The following is a 17,020-nucleotide window of genomic DNA, read 5'->3' as shown; positions in this document are numbered from 1 at the left end:
TATAATATTTTTTCCCTGGTATTAACATTTTACAGTCATTTTTAGTTAGTACAGCATTGTGGTTTTACAACAGTAAATAAACATTTTTATTTCCAAATAACAGATTTTCATCACAAAACAGCATAAGAATATTCTTTCTGAGTAACTTCTAGACTATTCACATATATTTGTAAATGAATATTCAAATATTCACAATAAATCAAAATAACAGGTCTTATTTATAGTACTGACATTGTAACCCTGCTTAAATATGAAACAAACCTGTGCGATCACAGAATTATTGATCATACTCAAGCTCAGGGATGCCAGAAATTATATTGAAGTTGGCTTACAGCTGTTTAGTCTGTTAAGGACCAAGGTTGAAGCCCCACTAAATAACTGGTTTTGGCCAAATATCAAAACCAAACAGAATCTCCGTGCAACTCTAATAACTAGAAATAAATCTAACATAAATTATAACAACATGCAGAACAATATTAGTAAGGACTTGCATTAGGAAATAAATCATGCTCATGGTTGAAAAGCCACAATATTATAAAAATATAATTCTCTCTAAATGAATTATTAGCTTCAAGTCAATCCCAAGAAAAATTCCAGTGGGGTTTTTCATAGAACTTGACAGCCTTATCCCAAATTCACACAGGAGAACAGTGAGACAAAAATAAGTTTAAAAGAAATAAGAAAGAACAAGACAAGGGTTTCCAAAGCTATCCTGAGGAAGAGCAGTCATTTTCTAATTTGACCAATGATGCCGCACGGGTTTGCATGGCTTAGAGGGTCTTGTCCTAACAGATGACAAGCCTCGGTATAAACGTATAAATTAGACCCATGCCATAGAATTTAGAGGACAAAAATAGACCCATGAATACTTAGCAAATTAATACAGGACAGAAGGAGCATTAAAAATAAATGAGGAGTTTGTGTTTCAATAAATCTTACAGTGAGAATAGATTTTATTATACATATTAAAAAGAAAATTAGGGATATAGCTTGCAGTCCCTGCCAAGCGAATGAGACTTACTCTGTAAAGGTTTTGAAAGAAAACATAGTAGATATTTTTGTAGCTGCAAGGTAGAGAAAGATTTCTTAAACATCACTCAAAAGCTCACAGTATGAAAGAGAAGATTGACCAGTTTGAATACTTTAAAATTTTAAGTCTTCAACTAGAGACCATATACAAGTGAAAAGACTAGTTGCCAGTTGGGAGAGGCTATTTGCAATTCATGTAATTGACCAAGAATTAGTGATAAGAATATATCAAGAGCTCATACTGGTCAATTAGAAAGTAGGCCAACAACCAAAAACGTGAGAAAAAAATGAATAGGAAATCCAATGACAAACCCAAATCCAAATGTCCAATAAATGTCTGGAAAGATACTCAAGTTCATCTCTACATAGGAAATGGAAAAAAAAACATAGTAAAATATTATTTCCTATCCATCAGAATGACAAAATTGGAAATGTTTGATGATGTTAACCATCAGGAAGGCTGTGGGAAAATAGGAAACTTCTATAACACTGCCAAAAGTGTAAGGTTATACAAATACCCTGGAGGGGGACGTGGCACTGTCCTGGTAAAGCTGTAGGAGAGCACATTCGAACTTGTAAGTAGGTCCTCTTCTTGAAAAACCCAGCACGTGTGGTACGTAGACATGTAGTGGGACAGTCATGTTTATGATAGTGAAACAGTGGACAGACTCTTAACTGCTCATTGAATAAATTGTGATGTACTCCATCAAGAGCGTAACGAACTCATCTACAAAACAGGAACAGCCTCACAGGCATAGTAAACAGACTTCTGGTTACCAAGAGGAACAGGGGTGGCAAGGGATAAATTGGGAGTTTGAGATTTGCAAATATTAACTACTATCTATAAAATATATTTTAAAAAAACAAATTTCTTCTGTATCACACAAGGAACTATATTCAATATCTTCTAGTAACCTAGAATAAAAAAGAATATGAAAATGAATATATATGTGTGTGTATGACTGAAATATTATACTGTACGCCAGAAATTGACATGTTGTAACTGACTATACTTCAATTTTAAAAAGCGCATAATGTACAGTACCTAAAAATGACTCAGGCAGGGAAAACATGGTGAAAACTCAAAAACAGAATACTGAAAAATAAAGGCAGGTTAAATAATGATATTCACAGTCTCATACTATTCGTAAAAAAAAAAGACTGGAAATATACAAAACATTACATAGTGTGTATTGATTGATCTTAGTGCAGTAATGGGATAAATGCATACGTGAAACTGCCAGGCATTCTGATGAACAGGGTATGAATGAAGGGCGGGAAGGCAGACTGGGAAAGGTCATCAAGTACTGTCATTCTGTCTGTGATCTTTTATTTCTTTAAAAAAAAAAAACCTGTATATATCCCATTGTTAAAGATTTGATAAAGGTTAATGGTGTCCTCTTGTGCGATGATTATATTGTTTCAGTACTTCTCTGTAGGCTTAAAAAAATTGCTGATAAAAATAGAGGTTTTATCATCTTCATTGAATAAAGAATGATAATAGAGCCAGAATTAATGTAACTATCATGGTAAACACAGATGCGGGACAAAGCACATAAGTCAAAAATAGAATGAAAGGACTTACAGCGAGCACTGCACAGCTTTCCTGCTGTGTATCTGTAAAATGCCACCTTTGACTAATAAAGAAGATTGCACGGAAGTGAAGCACAGACGCCTTATAAACCAATCAGCAAACGAGGAGGTAATGCCATTTCCATTGTGCGCTCAGGAAATAAGTTTCCTGTCAAAAATAAAAGCCCCTTGTCCAGAACTAAAATAGCATGGCCATAATGTCCTAACGGCTTAATGAATCTAACAGCAAAGATTAGAGGTTCCTCTGAAATGTGTGAATTAGCAGAACTAGGTCTGATGTTGTAAAGTTGTGTTTGGGTAGGAACAGAGACTTCATTTTTTAAGAGTGAAAATTGAAAGTTAACATCGAGTTATCCTATGAAGAGCATGATACTTGAAATAAATAATCTCTAGTGACGTAAGTAGCCAGTCGCAATGATTTTAATTTGCCAGAGGCATTTATTTCACAGGTAACTGTGATGATTTTCCCTAGGCTTCCCATTGTACTTTCAAGTATGTAAGTTCTGATATTTAGCCAGTGCCAACGTTTCATCTATTTATAAAATCTCATGGACCCTGTTGCCATTTAGCAGAGCGAATACCCATTTGTAAACAAAATGGTGATACATTATAATAGCCAGAGGGCAGAGCTTTGCCTGGACAGAGATTCATCATTTCTTAATGTGGCACACCTCAATGCTTGCACTGTCATCAGGCAGTCTGAAAGGTGCTGGCCAGAGACAGATGACCTAAGCAATGGCTGGAACTTAATCACAGCATCGGCACCTGCAGGTTGACACACACGCAGGGGAAATACTGCTTTCACTCTCATCCATGCTTATGGTTGGCCAAGTTATAACAATGTTTGGACCAGAGGACATGTCAGAGAAAACTGCAGTCGTGTTCTATATCAGTAATTGTATGACCTGTTGATGTGGTGTGGGCAAGTACCATATCAAAAATAATTCCCTTGAATATCTACCAGAAGTGGGCTTGCCCAATCACGTGGTACTTCTATTTGTAATTTTTTTGAGGAACTGCAATATTGTCTTCCATAGCGGCCACGTCATTTTACATTCCTACCAGAAGTGCACAAGGGTTCCAGTATCTCCACATCCTCAAACTGATAATCAGGATCTCAAAGAGGTATCTGCATCTCCATGTTCACTGCAGCATTGTTGACAACAGCCAAGAGATGGAAACAACCTAAATATCCATCAACAGATGAATGAATAAAGAAAATATGTATATACAAACAATGGAATATTATATAATCTTGAAAAAGAAGGAAAGCCTGCCATATGCAACATGGATGTGCCTGGAGGACATGAGGCCAAGTGCAATGAGCCAGTCATAGAAGGACAAAGATGGTGTGATTCCACGACCTACAAGATCTAAGACAATCAGACTCAGAGAAGCAGAGAGTAGAATGGTGGTTACTAGGGTCTTGGGGTGGCGGAAGTGGGGACTTAGCTGTTCTACGAGTATACAGTTTTATCTCTACAAAATAAATTCCAGAGATCTGCCATGCAATATGGTGCCCACAAGTAACAATACTGTTTTGTGCTCTTGAAAATGTAAGCGGGTAGATCTCATGTTGAGTGTTCTTACCAGAATTTTTAAAATCAGTCACTTGCAAATCAGCTGTAAACATTATGCAACAATATATAAATGGGTTTATCAAGACAGCCTTTTACTGACTATATGACACACGGGAACCCCCAAATGGAAATCTAGAAATAAAATAACTTGATCCTTGTCACATATGCATTTAATGTCAAACCTATCCCCAAAAGTTCACCGTACCTTTTATTTATGCCACCAGCAATATACATCTATGAGATAAATGAATCAAAGAAAATGATTTTTTGGTTTTCTTCTTTTTTTCCAGAAAAATGCTTTTCTTCCTATTACTGATTTGATAGTCTGACGAAAGTATATTTTGCTGGAAAGTGCCTCTGTTTGGACCAAAGAAGATTTTTCTATTCATATAACGTAGCAAGTTCAGTAATTTCACTAAGTATCAGAAATGACAGCGTGATCACCGGGAACAAAGCATTATAAGATAAAGATACAGCTTCTTTCATATTCCAAAAATAGCTGAGTTGTAAGTTTTAGCACCATGGTTGATGCACATTCATTTCATAACTCCCTATTTATATCCTTTTCAGAGTTTTTGCATGTATATAAAATTCAAGAATATAGAATTTAATAAAATACAAGGCAGTGAGTGAATTTTTAATGTAAATTTTGTTGTGAGCTTTATCAACCAAAGCCGTTAAAAAGGCTGTTTCTTTACCAGTGAATTAATGATAGAAGGACGGCCGGTGTAAACCACTCTGCCGACAGGCTGATAATGGAAGCGCAGTTGAAGCAGTAAAGCTTGCCAGCCGCTGATGAGACCCAGGAGAGGGTCCCTAACAGATGTTTCCCTGAGCAAATATATACTTTGCCTCCTCTGATTATGATGGCCTTGAGAATTCGTGATTTGATTCAACATTCAGCTCCTCTTCAGCAGGCTCATAAAAATATGATTCTTACAAAGACTGGATTCTAAGTTTTCCTTTCTGAAGAACCAATATATAACATATTTATGGCACTCCGTCCCATATGGTGAAGCCGTGGTCCAGCAACACTGTTTATAACACTATAATTAAAGTTGTGTCAGCACTTTATTATGAACAAAAGGAGGCAGAGCCTTTCTGTTTTTGTTTTTGTTTTCATTTTGTCAAGCAGCCTCCGTGAGCGGAGTGCCCACTGGCTGCCGTGCTCAGCTCTGACCCCGTTTGTCTCCCACAAAGAAGAATTTCTGATTTCTTGCTCTCAGCTGAATGATTTGTGGACAGTTTAAAAGAGCTTTTTATTTTATAATTAATTTTTGGAAAACCAGGAGACTATTCTTGACAGACAGTTCCACCTTTCAGGCTCTGTCTAGTCATTATAATATCCTGGAGACTTCTTCCTGGAATGTGCGTTAGCAGGAAATACTTGGTGGTTTGTAAGAGCAATAAAACTCAATCAAGTCCATATAATTGTAATATATTATAATGCCTATCACTGGCATCTCTGTGGTTTTATTAATATCTGTTTCTGTGTATTAAAACCCTACTTATTTTAATTATTTCTTTCTCAAAATAGGCCATTTTCTAGCTTTTTTATTGGGTAAAAAATACCAAGATATACAATGACACTGTATATTTTGTTGTGTGATATTGGGCAGTTGGTTGAATGGCACCTCAGCCTCCGACTCCCTGACTGTTAGGTGTGGAAAATAAGAACATCAACTTCATCGTCAGTGTGCAGGTCAAACTGGACAGTCCTCGCCGGGGCTGAGCTTGGTGCCTGGCCTGCAACAGTGACCCAGCTGGTCCTCACCACACCCTGCCCTAGAAAGGCTCCATCCTGGTTGTGACCATAAGTAGGCTCCCCATCCTGCCGTTGCCTCATCCTGTGGCCATCTCACTTTCTGCCCAAAGCCAATCCTTTTTGAACATCCTGAACTCTTTTTTTTTTTGATTCAAACTCAAGCAATAAATTAATCCAATCAACGACTGCTGTAAGATTAATAAGTTACCCTCTAGGTTCCACGAAGGGCAGAGTCCATATCTGTTTGGTTAACACAGTGCCTGACGCAGAGGCTTGTGCTTTGTAAGATACTAGCCCTTAGAGCTGTTAAAAGGCTATGACCTTACATGCAGTTACACAACTGCCTAAGTGAAAGCAATTCAGTTCTGAAGCTGTGAATCCAGTTTCTGCCCTGATTGGTAAAGTGAAAAAGGCAGCCTTGCTCTGGTATTGTTTTATTAACAGCTTTTACATGAATCTAGTATTAGAACTGATAATAACTTGCATTTTCAACAAGAGGCTTTAAGCTAAAACTGGAAGACATACCGTGTTGCTTTCAAGGCGCACTAAGCCAACTGCCGGACGCAGGGATCAGCAGGGACCCAAAAACCCACAGAAATCCTGCGGCAAAAGGGAGTCCAGTATACCTCCCTTCACCTGCTTGCCAGGGCCTGAAAATGTTCGTGGCTGTTCAGTGCCTCTTATTGCTGAACACACAGTTGTCCCCAGCACTCCTGATTTACATTTGCAGAATTTCCAGGACTCCAGGAGCCTCTCTTATCCAATTGCATTTAACAGAATAATTGCATCTGTGCATAATTAAAAAGAAGAGGGATCTGGCTAATAATATTCCCCACTTATCTTTTGAGTATTATGTGTTTTTTAGGTCACCTTAAAATATGAATGAACAATCTCCTGTACAATCTGGTGGAAGCCCAGTGATAATTGGGCTGTATCAAAAATTTATCCATGGTGTATTAACTAACACGGCGGCCTTTCACCCGTGATTCCACAGAAGCACGAGCATACGTTCTAGGCTGTATTCAGAGGTTTCTTTTCATTTGCATTTTCAAATCTGACAGATGGCAGATTCAGTAATGTAGCCTTAAAAAAAAACGGCCTTAGTGCTTTATTATCACATTCGAAATATTTCCACACGACCCGATGGGCATGAACATTCAAATCCTGGAAGGATTTTCCTGACTGTTACCAAGAGATAATTCACAGGTGCCACCTCCCCTTACTAACTGGACCACTCTCAGCGGCTGAAAGCTGCTGGAGTCATTAACTGCCTGTGCATTACGCCGTTTCTCTCGCTGTCTAACCTGTCACCTGGCGCTCGCCGCGGTCCTTCCCGGCCTCACCGCCTCCTTCTCAGAAATGCCCATCAGGACCGCTGGGTCCTCGCCCGCCTCCTGCGGCCTGACGGGAGGCTGTTTTGCCATCGTCCTCCAGGGGGCGCTGCTGGACCGTGAGCGGCTCCGGATGCTTAGCGCTGAGTTCTTGCCACTCTCCCTGCCGAGAAAGAGACTCTGTGATGTTAGACCAGTAGTGCCCGCCTTTAACCAGTGCTGTAGGCCATGGTTTCTACTTCTGATTCCAAAGGACAGCTTGCTTCTGTGAATGAGGTACAAACATCCAGCACCTTAAAGGTAGCTAAGTTCCTTTTCTGGGTGGTGGCTTTTGCAGAAAACGTGCACTGTCAGTGCAAACCTGTTAGTCTTAGCAGTTCGTTCTACTGGTCCGTACAGGCATCCTTCTTAGTGAATTCCATTAAAATACTGGCATTTTCTTGCCTTTTAGCTCATTGGACTTAATCTGTGAGTGAAGTGGTAAGCCTGAATCAGCTTGTTAGTTCTATTCTGTATTAATAATCATAGTAGTTTACACTATAGTCACATAATTATCATTACTGTGTATGGCTGTCTCAGTGCTCCTTACAGCAAATATTGGCTACATATCTGACTACACTAATGTCATTTAACATGTACCTAACCTACAACGAGCATGGATAGCTCGCTGTAACTTTTGTTGACAATGCAGGTGAAGCACTTAATAGTATCTCTTTTATTTCATAGTAACCTGTCCAGATCTTCTCAGTTTGCTTTTTATATACATTGTATTTATTTATGTTAAAACGCATCTTAATTCAAGAGCAGTTTTAAATACGGTTTCTGTATGCAAAAGCATTTTCCACAGGGCATCAGCGATGGAAGTGAACCAGCTGAGATGAGGAAGAGGATATCCGTTAAAAGGGGCAAATTCTCTGCCAAAAATGCGCCATTAATCATCACGTGCCATAAGAGTATAAAACATAAAGAGAATCATGTCACGGCCCTGCTAAACTCTTACGGTGACATCCGTTGACATGAAAGCGGAAGTTAAAGGGTCTGCAAGGCCCAGCGTGACCTGGCATCTCCCTCTCCAGCCTCTCCTTCGTTTGTCCGGCTCCCGTCTCCCCAGCCCTGCTCCCAGCTCCCAAGCTCACATCACACTGCCCTCCCCTAAGCTCCTTCCTTGAACAGCACCCGCCGTTCCTGCCTGCTTGGCCCTCACACAGCTCCCCTTCGCCAGGTGCCTCCCTGGACTCGCCCCAGCTCCCAGCCACCCTCCTGTCCAAGGTCATCTTCAATGTCATTTTCTCAGAGTCCTCCCCTGCCTCTCCCTCCCTGGCACTCTCCCATAACACCCTCTGCTGCTCCTTCCTGGCCCTTGTGACATTTGTCATTTTTTAAATTTTAATTTTTTAATTCTTATTTTTTATTGAAGTGTACAGCAAAGCAATTCGGTTATACGTATACATACATATATATGTTTTTTCAGATTCTTTTCCATTACAGCTCATTATAAGAAATTGAATATATGTTAACCACTGTGTATAAAATATATTTAAAAAAATTTCTTCTGCACAGCACAGGGAACTATACTCAATATCTTATAATAACCTTTTAATAAAAAAGAATATGAAAATGAATATATGTATATATATGTGTATGTATATATATATGTATATATATGAATATATGTATATATATATATATATATATACACACACACACACACACACACGACTGGGACATTATGCTGTACACCAGAAATTGACACATTATAACTGACTGTACTTCAATAAAAATAAATAAATAGAAAAAAATAAAGAGATTGAATACAGCTCCCTGTACTCTACAGTAAGTCCTTGTTGTTTATCTTTTTATATATAGTAATGTGTATCTATTAATCCCAAAGTCCTAACCTATCCCTCCCCCTGCCTTTCTCCCCTGATAACCAGCTTGTTTTCTATATCGATGAACATTTGTCATTTCTGATAGATTTTGTGTGATTTTGTGTCACAAGCCTAGGTCTGCCAATGACTGCCTTTGAGGCCTGTGTTTCTCAAATGTAAAATGCGGTGAAGATTCAATAACTAAAAGGCCCATCGTAATTACTATATAAGTGTTTATACAGTTATTTTCTTCTCTACTAGATATCCAGTACTGAGCCCTCAAAAGGTACTCACCATCTGAATTAGTGAATGACACGTCTTTTCCTTGTCCTCATAGAAAACTGTAGGGACCCTGCCAGCTCACTGGGATATGGCTCTTGCTGTTCTTGAGTGTCGTGGAATAAAAATGGGGGTGAGAAATAAGAGACACAGGGCACACAGATGGCAGACCCTGAACGCACTTCCCATTCTGTGTGGTCAGTCTCTTCCCCTCAACTCCAGAGATTAGAACAAGTCTGGTATACATTAGGGCTAAACTCTGTGACAGCTCCTTAATACACTTACTCATCGGGCACTTTTTGAGCACCTGCTATTCCCTGGGCATTGTTCTGACTGTCAGGCTTGTAGGAGAGAACCACACAAATAAAAACTCAGTGGGAAACCTTTTGGCTTATCTCCAATCTTTGTGGATTCCTAAAGTAAATGTGATGAGATATCTTGTACCCGCTTCCCCCCACCCCCCCGACCCTGCAAAATTTGAGACCTATTTACTCCAGCTGCCCTGAGCAACTGTGGGACTCCAGAGCTGATCTGGGGTCTGGAACTACAGCCGTAGAAAATCTGACTAGATTAACGAAGTGCTTCTGGAATTGTATGCTGTGGTAGCGGCTGTTCCTGAAAATGCACCATCTGTGGACAAACGTGTATGAAGAACAATCGTTTAAAAAAGAAAAAAGCTTTTTAAACTGTTGCTCCTGTGGCTTTACTTGCTTCGTTTTGTTTCATCTGGTGTTGACCCTGGGACCTTCTCCCTAATGTATCTGTTTAAATACCAGATCAGACTTTCCTACTGGGCACACTTGGGCAAATTACTAAACCTTTCATTGTGTCTGTTTCCACATCTGTAAAATGGGAATAATAATAATAATATATAATAATACTATAATATTATCATTATTATTATTATGAGAGTTATTGCCTTGTAAAACGGCTGAAGATTAAATGAGTCAATACATGTAATCTGTATACTTCAGAACCTGACCCATGGTGAGCACTCAATTAATGTTAATTGTGTCATCGAGATTCTGTTTATATACCTCCTGCAGAACCAAGAAAGTCTTTGTTCCAGGAATTGATTTTTATAGAACACACTTGGGAAATATTAAACTTCGTCAGGACATTAAACATGCAGAAAGGGCCAATTGAGTTCATTCTGGCAACTTTAGAAGAAGCCCAGGGTCACCAGACACAGTTAGATCAGCCTTTGTAAGAAAGGCAAGGAGATAAAAACCAACCATCCATATTCCAGGGGAGCTTGGGGGGCCACTTCTGAGCCAGGAAAATCCTGTTCCAACCCAGCCAGCCTCAGTGACATTACAAAAAAAAAAATGGAAAGCTCATGTTCCATGTGGCAAATGGTGGCACAGCCTGGCTGTATTTAAAGTTAGGAGCTCAGAGGGAGGGGACAGCTCAGTGGTAGAGCTCATGCTTAGCACGCACAAGGTCCCAGCTTCTATCCCTAGTGCGTCCTCTGAAAATAAATAAGTAAACCTAATTTATGAATAAATAAGCCTTAGAAATCTCCCACCCCCCCCATAAAATTTAAAATTTAAAAAATAAGTGAAGAGCTCTAATATTACTAATAAGATCTCTTAAGTTTTCTCCAAAAATTGTGACTATAAAAATGGGACATGCAGATAGAATCTTATTGCAGTGAATGCCATCTAACCAAAAGTTGTTTTCCATATACAACGGATACATTTACAATGAATGCCCTACCTCTAAATGTCGTATAAGGCAATGTCATTCTCTTGCCTCTCTCCCAAATAAATTATTTAGAATTCTTTACCCCCAGATCCCTACCCTGTCCACTTAACCCTCCCAGTGAACCACCGAATATCATAATATAGAAAACAGTCTTCCAGACAGAAAAGATGTACAGCTTTACACCTTCAATCTTCTTATTTTCTCTACCAAATCATTATGCAAGGCTGATCACCAGACGGATGGGAAAACGAGATCAAGGGAGCAAATGAATTCAAGGGCAGAAGTCAGATGAGGAATCAGGAATCTTGATACACAGATATACTGGAAATCAAGACAAAAGTGAAACACTCACACATGATAGAAGTGGGGTTTGGTTATGTGTGTCTATAGGGTTATAGGTAAAGCAGGCACAGAGTGGTAGTTTGCAGCCTGGCTTTACCTGTGTGATGTGTGGTTAAAAAGTCCCCTGACACGGAGGAACCTCGTTCATATCTTGGTGGTTCACATCCAAAGATGACGTCCGTCCTGCGTGACTGAGGAAGGACTGTGCCGGAATATTCAGGCGTCTCTGTGGCTGATGATTGCCTGTGGTTTCTTTCTCCTGATCTACCGCACTCTACGTTAATTAAAGCCTTACCTGAGTGTATATCCGCTGGATGCTTGTCCAATGTAATCAATGCACTAACTTAGCGGACGCATTTCTTTTCATTGCTGATTTCAGGGGTTAAATGTGATGCTTGGTTCTATGGGTCCTCCAGCTCTGTTGCACTGGAAATGCAGTTTATCCTCACATTCTGTGTAGATCTAAATTCTACAGGAACAAAAATCAGCCAACTCATCCGTTTCATTGTAACAATATTTTGAATGTGTGTCATATTCTGAATCTGTAGTTGGGGTCATAATTTTGATTTGTGTGATATAATTAAAAATACTCATTTTCAGTGAATTTAAAAATACCATGTGAAATAATGTTTAAAATGTTGTACCATGTATCTGTTAAGGTTATATTTCTTCCAAAGATCAATCTACATTGTTCAGAGGGTTTTGGAGGATGGAGTGAATTTGCTAGACACTCAATCAGAAGTGAGATGTAATTTTTTTCCCCGGTGATGCCGTTGGTATTTGCAACCCAGCATGGGCTGACTACTTAAAAGCAGTCAGAGGGCTTTGCCTTAGAAAGGTGTTCTTAAGTGTCAACTACTCCTACAGAAAAGGCCAGATAATAATCGAAACCTGACTTTAATAGGTAACCACCTTACTTTCTTTATTATATAAAGGAGATTGTTCTCACATCAGAGCTTGGGGAATAAATATTCTTAGGCAAGAATTACAAAGGTCAATGTATTAACTAATAAAAGTTTGCAAGCAGAAGTTAAAATGTAAAATGCAACAAAATAATTTACCACAAAAGGAAAACATTCAACTAAGAGATCAGAAAGTACAGTTTTTAGAAAGTTCCTTCTCTTATTTTTTCCGTTTCACTGAGTTCTTTTTCAAATAATGAGGAAGTCCTTGCTTGGGAGAGATAAACAAGTATAAATAAAACAAACACAACGGAAGTTAATGTCTGCACCTCTGAATCAGGCAGCTTCGCAAGCCAATTGAGCTTTCTCCTGTGGTTTCCAGGCAATCGATACTTTACATGCTGTGTGTGTGCATTTATCTTTCCGTTGAATCTTCCATAATAAAATGAATCCCCAGAGCTTCAAAAGTCAATTAGCCTCCAGTTATATTTTTCCTTTTTTTCCCTATGAATTTCTACTTCAGTTAAAAAGGCAGTTACTGATAAAAACAGCAACAACCACAATGACCTAAAAAACACGTGTACCTCGGATCTATGTCAACAGATACATCAAGTTAGCCAACCTGTTAGTTGACAGTCAAGGGGTTGCCATGTGGTCAGCAGATTCAGGTTGGCCGGGTCGCCTGGGTGAGGAGACAGGCTCGTCCTTACCGTGGGGTTACTGGATCTTCCATTCCATGTTGTCAAAAGGTTAGCCGGGTCTGGCTGTGCCTGAAATGCAAATATATTAATGAGTCATATGCAATGATTGGTTGATTGACTTTACTATATCAAGGGTTTGTCAGAAAAGAAAAATGCATTACCATTAAGTATAAAACTAAATTTCAAAATCCCCTTTGCCATGAGCTGGGTGCCATCGACTTCAGTCTGGAAGAGTCACCCATCTTAGGAGTTTCATGACGTATAGTTTATATGTACACACTGTGAGAATCGAGTCAAGTATTTGCTGCTTACAGGTCTCATTACAAATAGATAAATGGGTTTGATTGTGAGTCTAAGTGAGGCAGTTCTCACTGAGGGGTAACACTAAACGCTGTGATTGGCTTGTTCAACTGAGATCCTACCCTATCTCTACCTGAAATTTGGAAAAACTGAAAACAGCATTTCTCCATGGCAACTAGGGTTCTGGATGCAAATTAAGTTCCTCGGATTAAATGCACTTGAGTGATATTTGAAAAGTGAGAAGGAGGTCGAAACCATTTTCTTGTGCCTTTTGATGTTCTCCCAACAAAACAAGACCATGGAAATGTGGAGAGTGCCTGCCTCATAAATTGTCCTTTTTCCTGCTTCTTTTGTTTTGATAGGCATGGTATCAGAGGCCGTATGGGGTTAGCTTCTTGGAACTGGACCCCGATCCCTGCACCAGGGCCATGCTCAGCGCCAGTGGTGGTCCCAGGGCAATGGGTCCCCTGTGGATCTGCCCCGGATTGTAGAAGACTTTCCTGATGACCAGCTAATCTGCTTTCCAGTCATCCTTAAGGTCAGCCTATAATTCTCTACGTTTAATCTTTTCCTCTTTAAAATATTTAAGTGGAGCCTGTCTTTGCTTTGAGATCTGACGGATACAGCGTCTCGCACTAAAAGCAGTTGTGAACAAAAGTCCTCAGTGATGGGGATTTGAGAGGGATTGTGAGGGCTGTTTGGGTGTGAAGCGAGGATGATTCCCCAAACCATTGAAAAATGGAAAACACATGTGTGCTCACAGCACACAGTGACTCATCACATATCCCATTAGTCACTTGAAGTGCAGGCTGGAGGGCGAGGCGTGGCCGACCACATGACCGAGGGGTAGACCGCTGGAGAGGAAGTGAAAGATACAGAGCTCTGGCCATTTCTCGGTACTCTGGAGAGTTTAAAGAAGGAAAAGAAAAAAAAGAAAAAAGGACATACTCTGAGTTTTAAATTCTCAGCCCAAGACATGATTAGAAAATTTAAGGACCATTTATCATGACCCCTTGTGGCCACAAAACTGACACAGCCAGAAATCAGAGACAGAGTCGGTTCCTATAATTTGCTAAATCACAGCATAAATTGAATGCAAAGCCTTGCTATGCCTGGTATGTCAAAGCCTGAGCATTTGTTAAGAAAAAGCAGAATCCTGACTCAGGACGTTTTGGTGGGTTCAGATGGATGGACCTGACCTCTCTGCATCCCTGCAGAGCAGTGCAAATCCCTTTGCCGGCAGAACCAGTTCTTCCCTCTCTGATGAAACAAGCCCTGACTGGTGTGGACACCCTGTGATACCTTCACCTGTCAAAGGAAAGGGATGGCAATGCCTTGCCTCAGCTCTCCTCTACTGCACCGCGTAGACACTGCACCTGGGGCAAAGTTAGATCCCAGCTCGTCCCCGGGGGACAAATACAGCCTGACATGGAAGGAGGCACATAACACATCAAGATAGACCCATGACTCACCCAATATCTATTGGCAGAAAGCTCTGGAATATGTGTGAGAATGGGTTCCAAGAGGGCCAGACAAAGGAAAAAGAAACGCAGCTATTGATCAGACCAGATATATCAACATGGGTGCACCTCCCAGAGATGAGCTGCTCACAGCGCTCACACAAGCCTCCCGACATGGTGCTAAATGCTTGCTTGGCTGGTAGAGTAGGCTCTGGAATCGGTGGGTGGCCTGCACTAAATGAAGGTGAGATGCCTAAAATTATGGGTGTAATATGGAAGGAGGAAATTTAAAACCTAGAAAGGTAAGAGTGGAATGGATTTATCTGATGAGCCCGTAAATCACTCAATCTACAAGAATTTCTCTGGAGGGGGCTTAGGGCTTACCTGGCCCTTAGAAATAAATTGCTTCTAAACCACCAAGGGAAAAATGGGAACCTATGAGTCCACACCAAAACATATTAAATGTAAATATATGTATATACACATGAATATATTCACCTTCATATATGTGTATACTTATATATTTTGGTATAGACTTTATATAAAATATATATAGTTTTATGTATATATATACAACATGTACTTATATATACAAAAGGAAGTAAGAGAGAAAGGAAAGAGGACAGGGCTCTTGCTTTAGAAGGATGCCGAGTGTTGACTGGCTAGTGGGAGGGAGGGCTGGAGTTACAGTACATATAATAAATCTTGGTTATAGTAAATATTGGTGCAGGCAAGAATCATCAATTGATGCTAAAACCAGGGGGACAGATACTGCTAAGGAGCAAAATATTTATATGATCCTAAGTTGTCCCCCTAGAATGTTTACTACCTGCCAGGTAAAGAAATCAGCATGGTGACAGGGTGATAGAGATGTAGACAGACATCGCGTGCCTCTTGATTTGACACCTTGAGAAGAATGTCAGATCGCAATGTCCCTTACGTAGTGTTCTGGCTAGGAACTGGAATACGTAACCTAAATTGAGGCACGAAGAAATATTGAACAAACTTAAAGCGAGGCACATTCTCTTCTGGTTTCTGAAAGGTGGGAGAGGATTGTATCCTGCATAAATGCTAATGTATAAAAGACAAAGGAAGGCTTTAGAAATGTTCCAAATTAAATGAGTCTCAAAAAACCTGACGACTAAGTACAATACTTTCCCCTAGATGACATTCTATGCTAGAGGAAAAGCTAGTTCAATACAAGACATTATTGGGTCAATGGACCAAAATGGGACGTGGATGACAGATAAACAAAAGTATGAACTTTATGTTAAATTTACTGAGGACGATAACGGCACAGTTGTTATGTGAGAATGTGTATTTTTCCTTAGGAAATAGGTGTTTAGTGACAAAGGACCAAGAGCGCTGCAGCTTACTCCCAGATGTTGAGGGGAAGTGAGTCCAAAGATAAAGCAAATGGAGCAAACTATTAAAATCAAAGAACCTGGGCAAAGGGAACCTTGTTGTTCCTTGGATATGCTTATTTTTCCACCTTTGCTGTAAGTTTGAAATTATTTCCAAATTTTAAAAAATTTAGTATTTAAAAAAATTTAAAGATACATACAGCACCTTGAAAGATGCTGTAAGGTTCGTCCCCAGGAGGCCAGGTAAGAAGGTGGAAGGCCACATTGCTGTAGGTCACTGGTTTCAGTGAGGAGGACCGGGTCTCAGAGAGGAAGGACAAAGTGGCAGCACTTGGCTGCTAGAAACAAGGTGCTCCTGACACCAGGAGTAGGCGGCAGGGACAGAGGGGGAATCGGAATAATTTGCCCCTTTTTTAGTAGCTGCTAATTTACCATAGGATCTCTTAGACTAAAATGGTTGCACAGACAACTAGTGTCCAACTTGGTTGAATAAACTTATAAATCCTAGTGTTGTAAGTGAGCAAAAGCCTGACTTTGACATCCTAAAGGAGCAGAAGAGCATCTGCTCCCATTCTTAGACCTCAAGCGCTTCTCAAGACCGAGAGTGAAAGGAAATAAAGGGTAGGACGGATTCCCTGTAGGAGGGACCTTCTGAGGCTAAATCTTCTTTCCAGTCTTTCCCAAAAGGAACAGGGCCAGTTCCAAGGGACTGGAATGGGAACTGCCCAGAACTTCCAGGTCTGAGCTGGGATTAACATGGGGGTTTTAAGGGTCCTGTTATATTGCACCTCTGTCTTCC

The 17,020-nt window shown here is 40.0% G+C and overlaps 1 long non-coding RNA gene across 2 annotated transcripts in view; it reads left to right on the top strand.

Moving 5' to 3' along the window:
* Nucleotides 1–13,827, top strand: part of LOC116285682 (uncharacterized) — a 198,966-nt gene extending 185,139 nt beyond the window's left edge. Inside the window, exon 5 of one of the 2 annotated variants that reach the window (XR_012064555.1) lies at nt 13,760–13,827. This is a non-coding gene — a long non-coding RNA (uncharacterized lncRNA). Of the gene's footprint in view, nt 1–4,492; nt 4,837–13,759 lie in introns of those variants that run through there. The other variant, XR_004195354.2, reaches the window with a different exon arrangement.
* Nucleotides 13,828–17,020: the final 3,193 nt, after the last annotated feature.

This window comes from Vicugna pacos, chromosome 26, assembly GCF_048564905.1.
Source record: "Vicugna pacos chromosome 26, VicPac4, whole genome shotgun sequence".
NCBI classification, from domain to species: domain Eukaryota; kingdom Metazoa; phylum Chordata; class Mammalia; order Artiodactyla; family Camelidae; genus Vicugna; species Vicugna pacos.
The sequence above is the reverse complement of the archived record's forward strand: the minus strand, read 5'-3'. Positions and strand labels throughout refer to the sequence as shown.